This window comes from Euphorbia lathyris, chromosome 3, assembly GCF_963576675.1.
Source record: "Euphorbia lathyris chromosome 3, ddEupLath1.1, whole genome shotgun sequence".
In the NCBI taxonomy this organism is placed as follows: domain Eukaryota; kingdom Viridiplantae; phylum Streptophyta; class Magnoliopsida; order Malpighiales; family Euphorbiaceae; genus Euphorbia; species Euphorbia lathyris.
This window is the reverse complement of record NC_088912.1, coordinates 11220220-11238774: the sequence shown is the minus strand read 5'-3', so window position 1 is coordinate 11238774 and position 18555 is coordinate 11220220. Positions and strand designations below refer to the sequence as shown.

General features: G+C 29.5%; 1 pseudogene; it reads left to right on the top strand.

The window, feature by feature from the left end:
* The window catches only part of LOC136223991 (fatty acyl-CoA reductase 3-like), a 40110-nt pseudogene extending 21812 nt beyond the window's left edge, over positions 1-18298 (top strand).
* The last annotated feature ends 257 nt before the right edge of the window (positions 18299-18555 follow it).

Here is an 18555-nt window from a genome sequence, read left to right as displayed (position 1 = left end):
GCCATATTTATAGGGAGCAAAATCGTGTAGCGGACCGTCTTGCGGTTGAAGGTCATTCAAGGATGTTGGGTCTCTCAACCTTTTCTTCTCCTCCGTTGTTCATTTTGTCCCTGTTCTTGGATGATTTGGTGGGGGTCAGCTTTCCCAGGCTGATCCCGGGTTAAGCGGCTTTGTTTGTTTTTCTTTTCTTTCATGCCAAAAAAAAAATAAGTTCATTATTTCAACACACCCCCTTAAACTTATAATTTTTTATTCCTTCGTAACACCAAGAACAGCTCTCAATCTGCTGAAATCTTCCAACTTCAAAGCTTTAGTAAAAATATCAGCAACTTGATCTTTGGATGGTACATGCTTGAGTTGAATTTCTTTCCTTCCAATGCATTCTCTAATGAAGTGATACTTGGTGTCAATGTGTTTGCTTCTATCGTGAAAGATCGGATTTTTAGCCAACGCAATAGCTGACTTATTATCAACAAAAACATCAGTTGCTCCATCTAGAGAAAACTTCAAACTTTTTAACATCCGTCTCAACCATATTGCATGACAAACACAAGAAGCTACTACAACATACTCTGCTTCACATGTAGAAAGTGTAACAATTGCTTGTTTCTTAGAACTCCAAGCAAAAACAGCAGTTCCCATAAAAAATACAAAACCAGTTGTGCTCTTTCTATCATCAACATCTCCTCCCCAATCACTATCACTGAATCCATACAATCTGAAATTGTTTTGGGAAGAGTAAAATAAACCATAATCCAATGTACCTTTAATGTATCGAAGTATTCGTTTTGCTGCCTCCATATGAGTCAAAGTTGGAACCTCCATGTAACAAATAATGAGTCCAACTTCATATAAGATATCTGGCCTTGTACATGTCAAAAATCTCAGCCTTCCAACTAACCTTATAAACAAAGTTGGATTCACCTTTTCTTCACCATCATGCTTTAACAACGTATTTCGACAATCCACTAGTGTAGAAGCTGAATTGCATTTATCCATCTTGAATTCTTTTAAAATAGCTTCGGCATAAGACTTTTGAGACAAAAAGACACATTCATCACTTTGGTTAACTTCAATGCCCAAATAATATGACATCAGCCCCAAATCAGTCATCTCAAAATTGTTTGTCATCAACTTCTTAAATTCTTGAATCATCTTTTGATCACATCCTCTGAAAATTAAATCATCAACATACAAGCATACATACATTATTTTTCCATCTCCATTCTCTTTAATATACAAAGCATGCTCATATGGAGATCTTGTGAAGCCATTCTTCTGGAAATAGTCATCAATGCAAGAATACCAAGCTCTTGGAGCTTGCTTAAGGCCATACAAAGCCTTTTTTTAACTACAGCATCTTGGCTTCTTGCCCTTTTACAGTATAACCCAATGGTTGATTGACATAAACTTCTTCTTCAAGAGTTCCATTTAAGAATGCTGACTTGACATCCATTTGGTGAATTTTCCATCCTTGTTGAGCTGCCAAAGAAATAACTAATCGAATTGTCTCAATTCGAGCCACCGGAGCAAAAACTTCTTCATAATCAATTCCGACCTTTTGAGAAAAACCTTTTGCAACAAGGCGAGCTTTATACTTCTCCACTTTTCCTTTGGTATTTTTCTTTATTTTGAAAATCCACTTCACTGCTACAGCTTTTTTTTAATATTATATATATAGTTAGTTAGTTAGTTTTGAAAAAAAAGTTATATTGTTACTTCCTGCAATATCAAACCCTAATCCTGCTATTTCTATTGCGATATAAAACCCTAAATGTATTCTTTACAAATTCCAAATTCTAGAGAAGTTCTACCGTACACCGGGTTTAATACACCTGACCAATTAAAAGAGAGATGGATACCATTCCTTATGGTGAATGAACACCGCCTAAAACTTCCATTGTCGTTCTTGATAGAAACTCCCTTGTTCTCCAAGCCGAATCTTCTACTAACGTAAGAAATGAGGGTGGCTACAAGTCTATAAAAATACATGAAGGCTTATAAACGACGACTAAAACAATGGAAAAATCCACTAATTAGGAGGATGAGTCTTGTTTAATTTAAGTGTGTTTGATAACGGTTGTTTCTCCACCACTTAAATTAGTTAATTAAGTTAAAAATCACTTATTTTGATAAGTCGAAATATTTAAGTTAACATTTTAAGTTAAACATTATCAACTAATATTTTTATAAAAGTTACCTATTTCAATACTTTCAGCACTTATAATATTTAGTACTTATTTTTTCAGCACTTAATTTTCAGTTTTATCAAACAACACCTTAGTAAAAGGGAACAACCATGGAAGTTGATGCCTTGAAACACAAGTTAGCTAAGGTTCGGGGTATCACCGAACCTTGGAGGCCGATTAACCTTGGTAAAAGGTACTTCTAATTTGGTTTCATCAGGAATAGAAACATTCACCACTACATCGTTGCAGCTTCAAAAGGAGTCAATGTTCTGAATAAAAAGTGCTTTAGGGGTAATACAACATTAACAATTAATATAAAGAAAGCCTTCAATATAATGGATTGGAATTTGATTTTGGAGGTTTTAGATGCATTCGGGTTTTTTCTGACCTTCAGGTTCTCTATTCTCATCACTTTTGCTTCACTAAGGATATCAATTATGCTAAATAGGTTAGTGAACCATTATTTTAGCTGCTCGAGAGGGGTTCGATAAGGGGATCCTCTATTTCCTTTGACTTTTTTGTATTGTTGAATATTTTCAATGTAGGGAAATCTCTTAGCTTGTGGATAGTGGCAACATTGCGGCCATGTAGTATGTGTGAAACCTACGATTCTCATCCCATTTTTTATATGTAGATGACATCTTGTTGTTTTCCAAGACTAATGTGAATAATATGCGGACTCTTTCCGAGTTGTTTAGGATTTATAGTGAGTTATTTGGTTTGGGTGGTAACATTGGGTATCTATCTTCAAGTAACTTGGGGTTCTAGGATCAGGTTTTTGAAGCCTATCATGAATCAAATTCTAACCAAAATTTTCAAAGTGGTGAGGTAAAATCCTCTCTATGGATCATCGTTTGTCATTAATTACTTCGATACTGACTAGCTCTTTACTACACTCTTTTGTGCTTCATAAATTCCCGTTCGTGCTCCTTAATAAAATCAAGGGTAAAATCTAAAAAAAAAATCTATGCGCTTTCACTTTTTGAATGTTACAGAGTAGATGGATAGACATTTTGAATGTTATTTGGACCTTATAAAATCAAGTTTGATTAGCTTTAGTATTATGAAGAATTCTAGCATGGATCAACATATTGTTTCGCAACTCTTGTTGGGCGACCGCTTAGAGCGCCACGCATTGTGGAGCATCGTTCATTGATGTCCTCTTCCTCGGTGGATGAAAACGAATATGGATGGGTCTGTAATGGGACTCCGATTTGGCTAGTTTGGATATAGTTTTTCATAACGCTATAGGTTTTCCTCACGGTACTTTTTCATTTTCTCTCTCTACCTCCTACGCTTTTATCCATGAGCTTAAAGTCTAAATCCACTTTAGTTGCAAGGTGCACAACACATGCTCATCCTGCCATGGAACCAATTAACGAATTTGCCAAGACTCGAACCCTCGACCGTTTGGTCCAAGAGACTCTGATACCATGTCATAGAACCGATTTAACTAAAATCTCAAACTGATAGTTAAGGCTCAATCATAGATTTTATACTAATCATAGAGCTCTGACAAATACATTATTCTTATTTCTTCCGTGATTCGTTTTCTCTAACCGTGAAATTGGGAAGTTAGTACCATGTTATAGTTTTTTAGTAATTCTTGTTTTTTTTATATTAATAACATTTGGGTCAGGTGATTTTCAAGGTTTCTGAAGGTACAAACTTAGTCGGGATGTTTATAGCGTTAATTCTTTTGATCTCGACTTTCACTGCTATTGAAATTATTAATTTAACCTTAACTTTTTTCTTTTAAAATTCTACTTTCTATAACTAAATTCTTTTTTTTCCTTAATATGTAACAAATGAATGTTCGTTTTGTTAATAAATAATAAATTGAGAGAGTAATAACAATTTTTTAATTTAATTATTAAAATTACTATTACTAATCATTATTTATTAATACTATTACAGGACTATTGATGCGTTCATTGTGGGTATTGGTAAGGGAAAAATGAAACTCCTAGCCATTGATGTTGGAGCAATTGTTGATGTGGTAATTAAGAAATCTCATTTCCTTTTCAATTTTTTACTTTTAATTGAAAAATTAGCAATTTCTTCATTTTTCATTTTATATATATATATATATATATATATATAAACAATTGGCATGAAAAATACAATTTTATGAATTTTTTTATTAAGGGAAAATCAACTATTTTACCCTTAATACACCACGAGCCTCTTAAACTTGGTTTAAAAATTTGATTGGACATTATTAATCCTCTAAATCCATGTGCATTTGCAAAAGAAAGATATGTCATTTTAAACAAATTCAGGTGATTGATAAGTCAGTTTAAACAAGTTAAGTAAGCTAATGAGATATTTTTTATGTTCAGAGAAATAATCAGTTTTTTAAGCAAGTTTAGAAAGCTCCTGATGTATTAAGCTATCAATTTAATACTCTAATTAATAAGTCAGCTGCTAAATACCGCAACCAAATTCCTTATCTCCGCCTCTTTTGGACTTTTTTGCCCTTCTCATAATTTTGATCAAAAACTGAAAATTCTTTCTCCAAAATCATAAACCCGAACAACAATAATTGAAATTATGAAAATAATTGATGTGTGACAATCCGAACCCCGAAAATGGATGATTACGAGTCGGAAACATTAAGATTTACATCTTTTTATCAAAGAACTCATGAAAATAATACATATTTTTCATGACGATTTTACATTTTTCGTCACAAAAAATAGGAGAATTTTTCATTTTTCTTCATAAAAAATTGAATGATTTAATATTTTTCGTCACTAAAAAATTTACGATTTTGCATATTTCAAAATTTTGCCTAAACGGATGCGGCATACCGTTCGACCTATGGCAGGAACGGATGCGGCGTACCGCTCGACCCATGGTGGGAATGGATGCGGCATACCGTTCGAGCCATGGCGGGAACGGATGCGGCATACCGCTCGACCCATGGTGGGAACGGATGCGGCATCCGTTCCCGCCATGGGTCGAACGGTATGCCGCATCTGTTTAAGCTAAATTTTGAATTTTCTCTCAAAACAAAAAATTTCCCAATTTTGAATTTTTTTATACCAAGGATAAAATTGTCCAATAGATACGTGATAAGGAATTTGGTTGCGGTATTTAGTAATACCCATTAATAATTTATTGGTTTTTATAGAATGCAACGAATACTATAGTAAATATCATAATAAATAAACTTGTTCAGGGTCTATGTATCTACCGAACCCACATCTAATAAATCAGACTTGTATAGAGAAAATTGACATTAGACCAAGCAAAGCAAGTTCGTGCTTATTTCTATATCAAACTTTGAATATATAAAAATATAATGGACCAGTTCGGTTTAGGTAGATAGATATATAATTTCAAATACTTTGTTTTTTTTGTATAAAAAAAAACATACTAAATATTAAATACCTCTATTTGTAAACTTTTAAACCGCATATCTCTCTTTACAAATAGTGCAAACCATACGCTTTTTTTTTTTTTTTTACTTTGATATATATATATATATATATATATATTTGCAACTTCGATCAGTTTACGGATAAGATGCAAAAATACTCTTAATGTTTACAGCCATGAGCAATTTTACCTCTAACATATCTAAAATGGTATAATTTTACCTCTAACGTTGACAACCAAGAGCAATTTTACCCCTAACGTTATCAAGTCGGGTCAATTTGTGAAATAATTCATCAAACTAACTTCTCGGTCATGAATGTTATTTTATCACTCATTAGTAACAGAACATAGACACAGTTGCATTCACATGGACCCTGATGACCACGTAAATTTGGTCATTCACCGTTAGATCTAGACGGATTAAAATCCTAAAATGGAGATTCAAAACATCATAAGGCTTATATTTAATACGCCTAGATCTAATCATTCACCGTTAGATCTAGATGGATTAAAATCATAAGATGGAGATTCAAAACATCATAAGGCTTATATTTAATACGCCTAGATCTAACGGTGAATGACCAAATTTACGTAGTCATCAGGGTCCATGTGAACGCAACTGACATAGACATATGATTATACGTGAAAAAAATTAAAAAAATATATTGTGTGTTGTACTAGTTGGACAAAAAAAATTCAAAATATTTCGCCGAATTTATAAATATTAATCTTTAATTCTATTATTAAATCACTCAAAATATAATTTTTTTTTAACCAAATTGATATACAATTGGTGAACAAAATATATGTGTTTTATAATAATGTCTGAAATTGGCTCAATTTGTCAATGTTGGTATAAAATTGTATCATTTTAGACATGAAGAGCAAAATTGCTCCTGGCTGCAGGGCCGGCCCTGGGCCTAGGCCAGGAGTGCGCCTGCCTAGGGCCCAAGACTGTGAGAGGGCCCAAAAATTTTATTAGTTATGAAAATATATATATATATATTATGGAAAACAATTTTACATCAAAATTAGTTAAGTGTCTTAGTGGTAAAGCTTGCATTCCTTTCTCTAAGGATCTTGTGTTTGATTCGTAACACAAGCATGTTTTTTTAGATATCCTCAAACTAATGATCCTCTTCTGTTTTCGACCCAAAATTGTTTTTTTATTCAAATTCACTTTTTTAAAAACTCAGTTTTATAACATTGCTTTTAAAAACTCATTCACAAATCTTTATTTTAAGACTCTAGTATATATTTATTAAATTTATGAATTTATGTCAAATGATAATTTAAATTATGTCAAAGGTTTATAAATTAAAAGTCTAGGATATATTTATTAAAGTTTAGAATTTATGAATGGCAAAAAGTATCATTAGACCTCTGATTTTTCATTTTTTGGTTCATTAAGCCCTTGATCTTTTATTTGAATACATTAAGCCCCTGATCATTTATTTTTGGTCTCATTGAGCCCTAATGACCAAATTAGTAAGTTGTGAACATTTAGTTCTGTTAAAAAATACGTTATTAACTTCATTTGTATTTGAAATTATTAAAAAAATATTTTTTACAGTTTGAATTAAGGTTTGTACAGTTTTTCTATAGACATATTACACATCCAAAATTGATTTAAAACAGTTAAAAAATACAAAATTTGAATGCATATACAATGAATAACATTCTGTTAACATAATTAAATGTTCATAACTTACTAATTTGGTCACCAGGGGCTTAATGAGACAAAAAAATAAATGATCAGAGGCTTAATGTATCCAAATAAAAAGATTAAGGTCCTAATGAACCAAAAAATGAAAGATCAGGGGTCTAATGATGCTTTTTGCCTTTATGAATTGAGGTCTAATTTTTTTAAATTAGAGTATTAAATCATACTTTATTTCTTATATATGAAAAATAATGACATTGAAAAGTAATTTTGATGATATGATTTAATTGTACTTTTTGTAACCAATTGTGATATTCATGTAAAAAGCTCTAAAAATTATTTAGTTTTATTTTTTATCCAAATAAGTTAAATTTCTCTTATGAAAATACTACAAGGGGCAAATGTTATCAAATAATACCACATTAGCCAAATACTAAAATTTTAGATACCACATGGGTTAAATAGGAGTTTAATCAATAATTTAAAGAAATTGTGAAACATCTAGTACTTTTTTATTTATCATGTATTGAAATACATTTTAAATTTTGTTATGTAAAATATTTTTTTATTAAAGGATCCTTTATTTATTATTCCGTCTAGGGCCCATAGATTATCAGGACCGGCACTGCCTGGCTGTAAACGTTAAGGATATTTTTACACCTTATCCTATAATAAAAACTATTCTTGAACATTAACTATCCATTTAACCTTGTAATTCAATCTGTAATATTTGCAGATACCAGTGGATATGGTGGTAAATGCTATTTTTGTAGCAATGGTAGCTAATGCAAATAAACCTTATAGCAATGGAATTTATCACGTGGGATCATCATCAAGAAATCCAATTATATATGGTGACCTTATAGACTATATTTGTCATTACTTCACCAACAAACCATGTTTGGGGAAAAATGGGAAGCCAATCAAGTGTTCTAAACCTATCATATTGAAAAGCAAAGCTAGTTTCCATAGATATTTGGCAATCCACTACATGCCATTGTTGAAGGTAATTTTATAATTCATGTTTGAGAATTTTTTTTTTTTTAATATAAATTAAAGGGTAAATTCTACTAAAAGATCATTGCAGTTATACTTTTGTCAATTACATGTCTGTAGGTTTTTTTGCTTTGTCCAAACAGCTTGATTGGCTCCCTAAAGTTTCGAAGTGTCTCGATAGCCCTCTGAATTTGCATAAAATGTTCAGTTAGCCCTCTGAACTTGTGTAAAATTTAATCAATTAAACACTCGACTGCAAGAAAGTAAGTTAAATGCGGAAGATGTATTGCATACGTCTTTAAAAAAGTAAAACGATAAAGGTCGGGGTATGCGGTTCTAATATTAGAGAAGATAAATTTTATAGTTGAGCAAGTAAAAACTTCCTTTTTAATCTATTTATGAATTATGTAATAACAATGTAAGACGTGTACAATACATATTCCACATTTAACTTAGTTTTTTCAACCAAGTGATTAATTGATTACATTTTATGCAAGTTTAGGGGGCTACCGAGACACTTTAAAAGTTATGGGAGCCAATCAAGCTTTTTGGACAAGTTAGGGAGTAAATGATGTATTAAGCCAATTTTGTTTGTTCAAACAGGGACATAAGTTTTTTTTTTGTGAGGTTACTGAGGTTTTTCGTTTTCTTAAAAACAATGATCTTTTATGACTGTTGACGACCTTAAACTTGATAAATTCCGAGAATTGATGATATTCTAAGCAACTTTAATTCTTCAACTTTTTAATTTTAAAGTGATTTAGGTGGTTATTTGGTGAGAAGAGAGAAAGATCTGAAAATAATGATTTTGAAAAATAAAAAATTTGGTTACATAATAAATGTGGTACTAAACAACTTTAATTCTTGAACTTTTACATTTTAAGGTCGTTAACGATCATTTTTATAGTATCAATTAAAAAGATCTTCGTTTTTAGCAAAACATCAGTTCTCGTTGAACAATAAAAAACCACATGCATACATTTAACAAAAAGTATAACCACAGATTTTTTTTTAATTTATTAAATTAAAATTTGGTTATATTTTTCTTTTTGTATGTTCTTTTTAGTATTTTTACTTTAATAAAAGTGTTCGATTATAATTAAATAGAAAGAAAATTAGTTAATATCTACTAGCTAACACTAATTAGGACCGTACATTATTCATTATCGAACCGAACTAATTTAATCCAATTTTTTGTTTCGATTTTTTTGACACTTCAGTTTGGTATCAGCCTATAGTTTTAGGTGTATTTCAGCTTGGGAAAAAATGTAAGAACCTGAACCGCACTAAATTACTCATATTCTACATTTATATATAAATATATACATACATATTTGATTTTACAAGTCTAATTTTATATTGTTATTGAGATAATAATCCAATATAGATATATTTTGAAAGTATTTTAATTTTTTATTATTATTATTACTACGTGCATTGCGCGGGAATACAATACAATTTAACTAACTGCTTTTTACTTTATTTTTTGAACAATACATGACATTATTTAATAGTAATAGATAATTTTTTTATATTCTTATTATGACAATGATATTCGGTTTGTCTCTATCCTGGTGCCAAACTAGTTGGGATGAGGGGGATTTCGGTGTTAAATAACCTATTTCGACTCAAACAATCATGCATTATTATTATATAATTTATTATATACATTTTTAATTTAATTTGACATAAATTTGAGAAGAAATATATGAACTACATTATATTAATTTCATATAAACCATCTAATGGTAAAAATACACAACGTTACTTTGTTAATTGGTAAAATACAAAGTACCATAGAATTCATCAATTATATATGTAGAATATGACAAATTAGGATCATTATATGGTATTAATTAGAATTTATTAAAATTTGGTAAAGTTAATATATTAGTATATATTTAAGAAAAACTTCATATATTTTATTTAAAAAATAAAGATAACGATTAAGATATATGATTGATTATAGTATAAATTTAGATAAGTACAAGGTATGATTTTTCTAAAAAATATAATCTTTATTTTTGACACACCATCAAAATTAACTATCCAATTACAATTTATAATAACTATAAAGATGGTATATGTCAAAACTGAAGTTAGGTTTAAAAAATTAAAATGTAGGATCTAACCTAAAGATATAAATTCGAAGCATCTAAAATTTCTAATTACATCACATGGCTGAAACAATTCACTGTTACTTACTGCAATTTTTCCATCTCCATGGACAAAATGCCTTCAATATCTAAATTAAGAAAAGTTTAAAAAAAATAAGTTGATGGTCCGAATAGCATATCCATCTAATCAAATCCAAACACACAAAATTGGAATAATTTACACAAAGGACAAGCAAATTTCTAAATATTAGTCAACTTGAATTTAAATAAAAATTGACATGAAAGGTTACCTCAAATTGGGATGAAGTAAGTGATGCAAAAAATCTATAGCATATAATTAAAAGAATATGATTTGATTTTGATGGTGGAAAGCAATGCTTCAACGACATGGATATAATCCTAGTGAAATCAAAATAACTCAAAACGAATTAGAAGGAATTGGTATAACAAAATTATATATATATATATATATATATATATATATATATATATAGAGAGAGAGAGAGAGAGAGACTCTTGGTGTGGGTTGGAAAATGAAACGAAAATAAACATTTAGAAACCGAAGAGAAGTTAAGACTTATGTGAGCAGTGGCGGAACCAGGATCCTGGATGACCCGGGGTTCAAACATGTCAGTAAAAAAAAATTCAAAACGTCAGATAAAAAATCGAAATTAATTATGCGGTTGATGGTAAATTTTCAAAGTCCAGCCCGTTAGGATTGGGCAAAAATTTTTTACCCTTCAACGCATTAAAACTGTAAAAATGTTATCCTTTTTTTAAAACTAGCATTGAACTAATAGAAAATTAAACATGTTTATTTTTTTTAATGGTAAAAATATAATAAAAATGAATATTAAATATGTCTACTTTTTTTTAATGGTAAAGACATATTAAAAATGAATTAAAAAATGTTGTCTTTTTTTTATCAATTCAAAAGTGTTATAAAAAATAAAAATAAAGAGTCCATTTAAATTAATTAATAATGGTAACATGTTTTTATAATTATTGAAAAATAAAATAAAAATAAATAAAAACTTTTAAAAAAATGAGGTTGAAGGGATTTGAACATAGACCTCTCAAATAGAAGTAAGCAGCTTTAACCATCTCATTCACTTTTAAACATTGAAATAATACTACATAGAGTTAATATAATTATCTCCAAAATATTACCAGACACCATTACTAAAAAAAGAAAATTTTCAATTCTCCAGCCGCCTGCCGGGGCTCGAGCCCCCCTCCCCCCTGGTTCCACCCCATAATTAATTACACTTGAAGAGAAGTGAGTAATTACACTTACGGGGCGTTTGGTATTCTATTGAGATAGGGATAAGGATAAAGGTTGGGATAGGGATAAAGATAAATGGTTGGGATAAGGATAAAAATATGATAGTCGAGAATTATTATTCAATGTTTGGTATGTGGGATATGGATATGGATAAAATAATACATTTTACTATTTTAACCTTATGTAAACTACATAACATTAATTTGAGGGATAAGATGAAATTTTCCATCCTATTAAAATCGCAGGAGCTTATCTCACCTCCTTGTACCACCCTCCTCTTGGGTATAGGATTTGAGGGATAAGAGGTTTATCCCTCATCTCTTTCACTCTTCTATCTCCTAAACAAATACGGGATAACTTATCTCGTATTTTTTATCCCTATCCCACATCCTATATCCCTTCTAACAAACACCCCATTATAGATAACTTGAGGAGATAAAATTGGTGAAAAAAAAGATAGATTTTTTTAATTTTATACCATGTTTCAATATTTTTATTTTATATTTGTTTTATTTCTGAAGATGCCACCTAAACAAAAGCACGTCTAGAATCTCCTAAAATTACATATAGTATAAATTTTTGAAGATATCACCTCATCAAAAACACCTCTAGAATCATTGTTATTATTTTCTCTCTGCTCCTAAAATTATATATAGTATAGATTATTGAGCTAAATTTAATGAGAAAATATAGTGATTTTTATTTGTTGTTTCATTTTTTTTAACTAAATTTGGTTTGTTCGGTTTAAAACCGAACCAAATATTTTGGTTCGGTTATATTTTGATTTTATATATTGTTCGCTTTAGTGTCGGTGTCAATTATTTTGGAACTTTCGATATTGGATTTTTTGGTTCGGTTTTCAACCGATGCAAACCCTAAGTAATAGATAATAACAACATGAAACAATAAACTCTAACAACAACAGTTGAACTAAACATACCCCTAAGTGTTTATTTGGGTTTCCTTTTTATATGGTTCTCCTTTTTACATCAGGTTTTTGCTATATTACTCTAAACTGTCAAATAAATATTTGATTAAGATTGAGAAATAACTGTTATTAACTATTTTAGATGAAAAAATAAATCTATCAGCAAGACTAAACAGTTGACCATAATAGATGAAACAAGCAAATCATAATAAGAAAAATAATAATTAATATCATCAATAAAAAATTTAAGGGTAAATAATTTATTAGTCTCCCACTTTTTACCTAACACGTTGTTTAGTCCCCTATTTTGAAAAACATATTATAAGATATCTATCTTTTGTAAATATTAACCTTTTAATCATTCTGTCTATTTTTTTAGATTTTTAACCGTTATATTTGACATAAACAGACAGACAGAAAATAACAGAGTAACATGGTAATTTGTATTGTATTGGCTGTCCTGAAATCTAAGATATGTTCGGTTAAAAATCTAAAAGAAAAATAGACAGAAGGACCAAAGAGTTAATATTGACAAAATATAAGGATCTTATAATATGTTTTTCAAAATAAATGGACTAAACAGTGCATTATGTAAAAAGGTAAGGACTAATAAATTATTTATCTTGAAAACTTAAGTTGATCGGAAAGATCTTGAATTTGTATTTATGTTATATTTAGAACACTTGTGCACTGATGGTGAAACTCTTATAGTGGTTGAGAGCATACCTATGATTAGAAAGAGCATGGGTTCGAATCACATGGGGAGATGTAGGGATTTTTCTTTCTTCTTGTAGTAATATTGTAGGAACTAAACATTATATATATTTTAAAAACTGGATCGAAAGTTTGAATCAGATTAACAATTGGGTAGAGTTTAATAGGTTCAACTATATATATATATATATATATATATATATATATATTGAGTCCTAGCGTATTAATTGAAAGATGATTCATTAAAAGGTGTCCATGACTCTCGAACCGAGAAATCGGATAAACTATAAAAACATAAAAATATTTATGTAAATATAAGAAAATACTAGAATATATATTTTCTAATTTAATTTAAATTATGAAATTTACTAGATTTTTAATTTTTAATTTTGTTTATACTTAACATTTAAATTCTAAGTAAAGTTTGTTTATATTGCAAAGATAAATTATCGTTTTTCATAAAATTTCTGATTACTCAGTTCGAGACTCGTTAGACAGTCTTTAAGTGAAAAACTAACTGGATCAAACCGCTAAACCGTACATATTCACGGTTCACCCGACCAGTTCAAATAGTTCAGTCCGGTTTGTTAAGCATATAAAAATCCAGCATTAACCGGATCAGATATCTAATAGGTTTACAGTCAAATCGGCCAATCGAATCTGATTTTCAAAACAGTGTATACAAGTCATCTTCTCATTAATAATCTCATCCTATCTCCTACCGACTAGTTGTCAATATTCATATTTTACCCTTAAAAATGTGTCTTTGATTTATTATTAATAATTGATAACATAATGCATAGGTAGAGCACAGATAACGAGATTCATGATTGCTTAGAGTTTAATAAACACAAATTATTTATGGAAACCTCAAAATAATTGTAATTTATATCCATAATTAATAGGAATAAGGTGCAAAAATTGCCCATAACGTTTACAGCCAAAAGCAATTTTATCCTTAACACTTAAAATGGTGTAATTTTACCCCTAATGCTGACAGCCAATAACAAGTTTACCCTCAATGTTGTCAAGTTGGGTCAATTTGAGAAATAATTCATTAAACTGTCTTCTCGATCATGAATCTTGTCATCTACACTTCACATGTGAGTCATTTTATCACTCATTAGTAACGGATCATAAACATATGATTAGACGTGAAACAAATTTTAAAAAAAATTAAAAAATATATTGTCTATTGTACGAGTTGGACAAAAAAAATTTAAAAAATTTCACCGAATTTATAAATATTAATCTCCAATTCTATTACTAAATCATAGAAAATAAATTTTTTTTTTTTAAAACGAACTGATATGCAATTAGTGCAAAATAAAGAACAAAATATCTGTGTTATATAATAATGCCTGAAATTGACCAAACTTGTCAACGTTAGCAGTAAAATTGCTCTTAGCTGCCCAAACTACAAAAAAAATGCCCTTTACTGACAGATTTTTTATATTGTAGCAACGGTTTTAGGCTTCGGTAAAATATTAGGGACGGCTCTGATAACCATCAGAAAAGTATTGTAATGGCTACCGTTGTTATTGTTAGTGACGGTTTTACTGGGGCGGCAGGGTAAGGTTTTCTAATGGCGACGTTTTGTACTGGCGGTTTTCAAATGCTTACATGAAATGCGGTACTGATCAAAATTTAGTCTGTAATTCGTCGCTAAATGATTATACTCGATTTAAAACGAACTTTCTATCGGCAAATTCCTAAAGAGAGTTCATCTCAAATAAAATAGTGTATTTTGTAGCTGCACTTAAATAGAGTGTTGCTACAATAGTGTTGGTAAAACCATTTTTTTTTGTAGTGACGTTAGAGGTAAAATTGTACCATTTTAGACGTTAGGAGTAAAATTGCTCCAGACCCTAAACATTAGGAGTATTTTTTGTACCTTATCACTAATTAATATTTAATAAGGAATATATCTATAATCATCTAAAATTAATGAAATAAATTATATTAATTTCCAAATTAAATAAGAACAAAATAAGCACATCAACCTCCTTTCCCTAAATATATATAAAAGAACTTATATTTTTGTCAAATTTCATGTTTGGGATTTTTCTCTTATTTTAATTAAGGTATGCTATAAATTATATATTTGTTTCAAATAATTAATCAATTACTGATTATTTATTAAAATATTATTTTTTAATACAGGGTCTAAAATTGGTGAACAGAATATTCTGCCATCAATTTGACAACATGTACAACACTTTGGATAAAAAAATCAAATTTGTCATAAGATTAATTGACCTCTACAGTCCTTACCTATTTTTCCTTGGAAGGTATGTTAATTTAATTGCTTAAATTGTTGGCAAAAAAAAAAAATAATAAGCCTCTAAACTTTGTTTGTTTTAAGGATCAAACCGCTTATTAATTATTTTTCTACACCGAACCCTTCATCATTGATTTTGTTATGGATCTGGCTCTTATTTAACTTTTTTATCGAGTTTGGATGACACACGTCGTTAGGGCGATTCGGCATGTTGACGTGGACAAATAAAAATAAGAGTTTATTATATAGGAGAAATAGAGAGTAAAAAAATAAAAAGAAATTACAAAAATCAATTTCCAGCAGATTCTTCCAAACATTAGAATTGACCAAAATCGAACTTTTCCCCTAATAAGCAAAATCCATTTCTAGCAGGCTCTTCTAAGCTCGATTTCTAGCTTGGAAGAACCTACTGAAAATCGACTATGTAATTTCTTTTGACCTTTTTCTCTTTCTCCTCTAATCGAGAAACTTAGTTTTTTATTTGTCCACATAGCAATGAAATTGTCCACATCAGCAGGCCAAATCCCTTAATAGTGTATACCATCGAAACTTGATGAAAAAGTTAAATAAGGGCCGAATCCATAAGAAAATAAATAATCAATGGCTCAATGTGGAAAAATAATTGGTTAGCGGCTTGATCCTTAAAACAAAGTAAAGTTCAAAGACTTAATTATGCTTTCCTAAATTGTTTAAAATTGTCTATTTTAATATATTTTTGGCTTAATACATCATTTGCCCTGAACTTGTCCAACAAAATTCGATTAGCCTTTAAACTTTCAAAAAATCCTAATAGCTCCATCAACTTGCTTAAAATGTCTTGATAGTTCATTCAACTTGTTTAAAATGTAGTTAACTAAATCATTGAGTTGTAAAAAAAGTAAGTTACAGGCGGAAAGTGTGTTACACGTGTCTTAAAAAAGTAAAACGACGAAAGTCGAGGTATGAAGTTCTAATATCAGAGATAACAAGTTTTACAGTTGAGTAAATAAAACTTCATTTTTAATATGTTTCAATCTAGAGAAAAGTACAAAAACAAATTTTGTGATTTGACCGATTTACAAATATTATCCTCTTAGTTTAGAAATTAACAAGTAAATACCACGTATTTCATTCCAAGGCGTAATAACATAATGGGTACTTTTCTCTTTTTCTATTCTGTGTACAATACCACGTAGTTCATTCCAAGGCCTAATAACATAATGGGTACTTTTCTCTTTTTCTATTTTGTGAATTATGTAATAACATTTCAAGGCGTGTACAATACACATTGCGCATGTAACTTACTTTTTTACAACGGAGTTATTAGTTGATTAACATTTTAAGCAAGTTAAAAGGAGCTATCATGACATTTTAAGCAAGTTGAGAGGACTATCGAAACACTTTGAAAGTTTAGGCGCCAATCAATTTTTTTTGGACAAATTCGGGAGCCAAATAATGTATTAAACCATAAATATATTTATATTATTTTGCAGAGAAAAATGCAAAAATGAACTTTATGGTTTGATCGATTTGCAAAGACAATCCTCATGGTTTAAAAGTTTGCAAATAAGACTATGTTTTTTGCAGTTTAGAAACACAGTAATTCGTTCAAAAATTATTGTTGTTACTATTTTCCCTAAAAATGAGCAATTTGGAGTAATTAAAAAAAGACTGACTTTGCAAATTATACAAAATACAAAGTCTAACTTTGCAAATTAACTAAACCACAAATATTGTTTGACAGAAAAATTGACTCATATATCCGTTAACTACAAAATTCACAAAGTACATATCCATGTTTGTAAACTTTTAAACCACTAGGAATATCTTGTAAATCGGCCAAACTACAAGGTTTATTTTTGTACTTTTTCTTTTTTTTTTTTGGAAAAAAAATAAGAGCATTCTGAAATTCGAGATCGTTTTCATTTTTTTTTTCATGTTCTTAATCTTTCGATTTGACACATCGCATTCTTGATCAATTATAATTATACATATTGAACTCTTCGTGACCATGAAATCAGTTTTAAATATAAAATCCGGTTAACAAAATATTATTCATTTCATCTGTTTTCGAAATTTACCTTATAACAGTGCGGAAACATTTTTTTTATGTTTAACGTAGTTATACATGAAACTGTAAAAAAAAATAGATTATACAATTCCAGACACAAATGAAACAAGTAATATTAATTTGACTAAATTATATGTTTACAATTAACTAATTTTACAAATAGAGACTTAATATATACGATTATAATTGATCGAGAATTCAAATGAGTCAAATTGAAAAATTATGGTCTGAATCAACAAAAACTTGAAAATATAATTTAAAGATGTTTTTTTCTGTTTTTTTTTTATTATTATTATTCATGTGAGCTTAATATTGAATTTCTCAGATTTGATGACTCCAACATACAAAAATTACTCAAAGCAACAAAAGGAAATGGTGTGGAAATGGATACATTTTACTTTGATGTGAAATGTATTGATTGGAGTGATTACTTCCTGAATACACATATTCCCGGACTTCTAGAATACGTCGTGGAGTAAATCTTGATGTGTTTTCTGCAGATATTCATAATATTTTAAAATATGTTGTGGTGTGATGTGTTTTCTGCGGACATCCAGAATATTTTATTTACTGATTCTGTAGAATCTGTATTTCTAGAATTATGTGTTGAAGAATTTTTATTTCTAAATTGTAATTTGCAATTATTTATTGTGTAATTAAAGGATCTGATAAAATCCAAATTATCTATAGAAGTTGGTACTTTGTGTATTTTCGCCGTTGAATTGTGAAAACACACAAAATAATTCTTATTTTATCAAAAACAAATTAGGTATAATCTCTACTTAGAAGTTGGTCCTATTTATGACTAATAAATCTATAAATTAGTATGCATTATGAGTAGACCTGGAAATTATCGTGTTTGAGTTGCGTTCATGCCGTGTCATTTTGGGTTCGTGTTTAAAAGAGTAAATCCAAACCCAACCTAAAAACTTTCGTGTCACAATCATG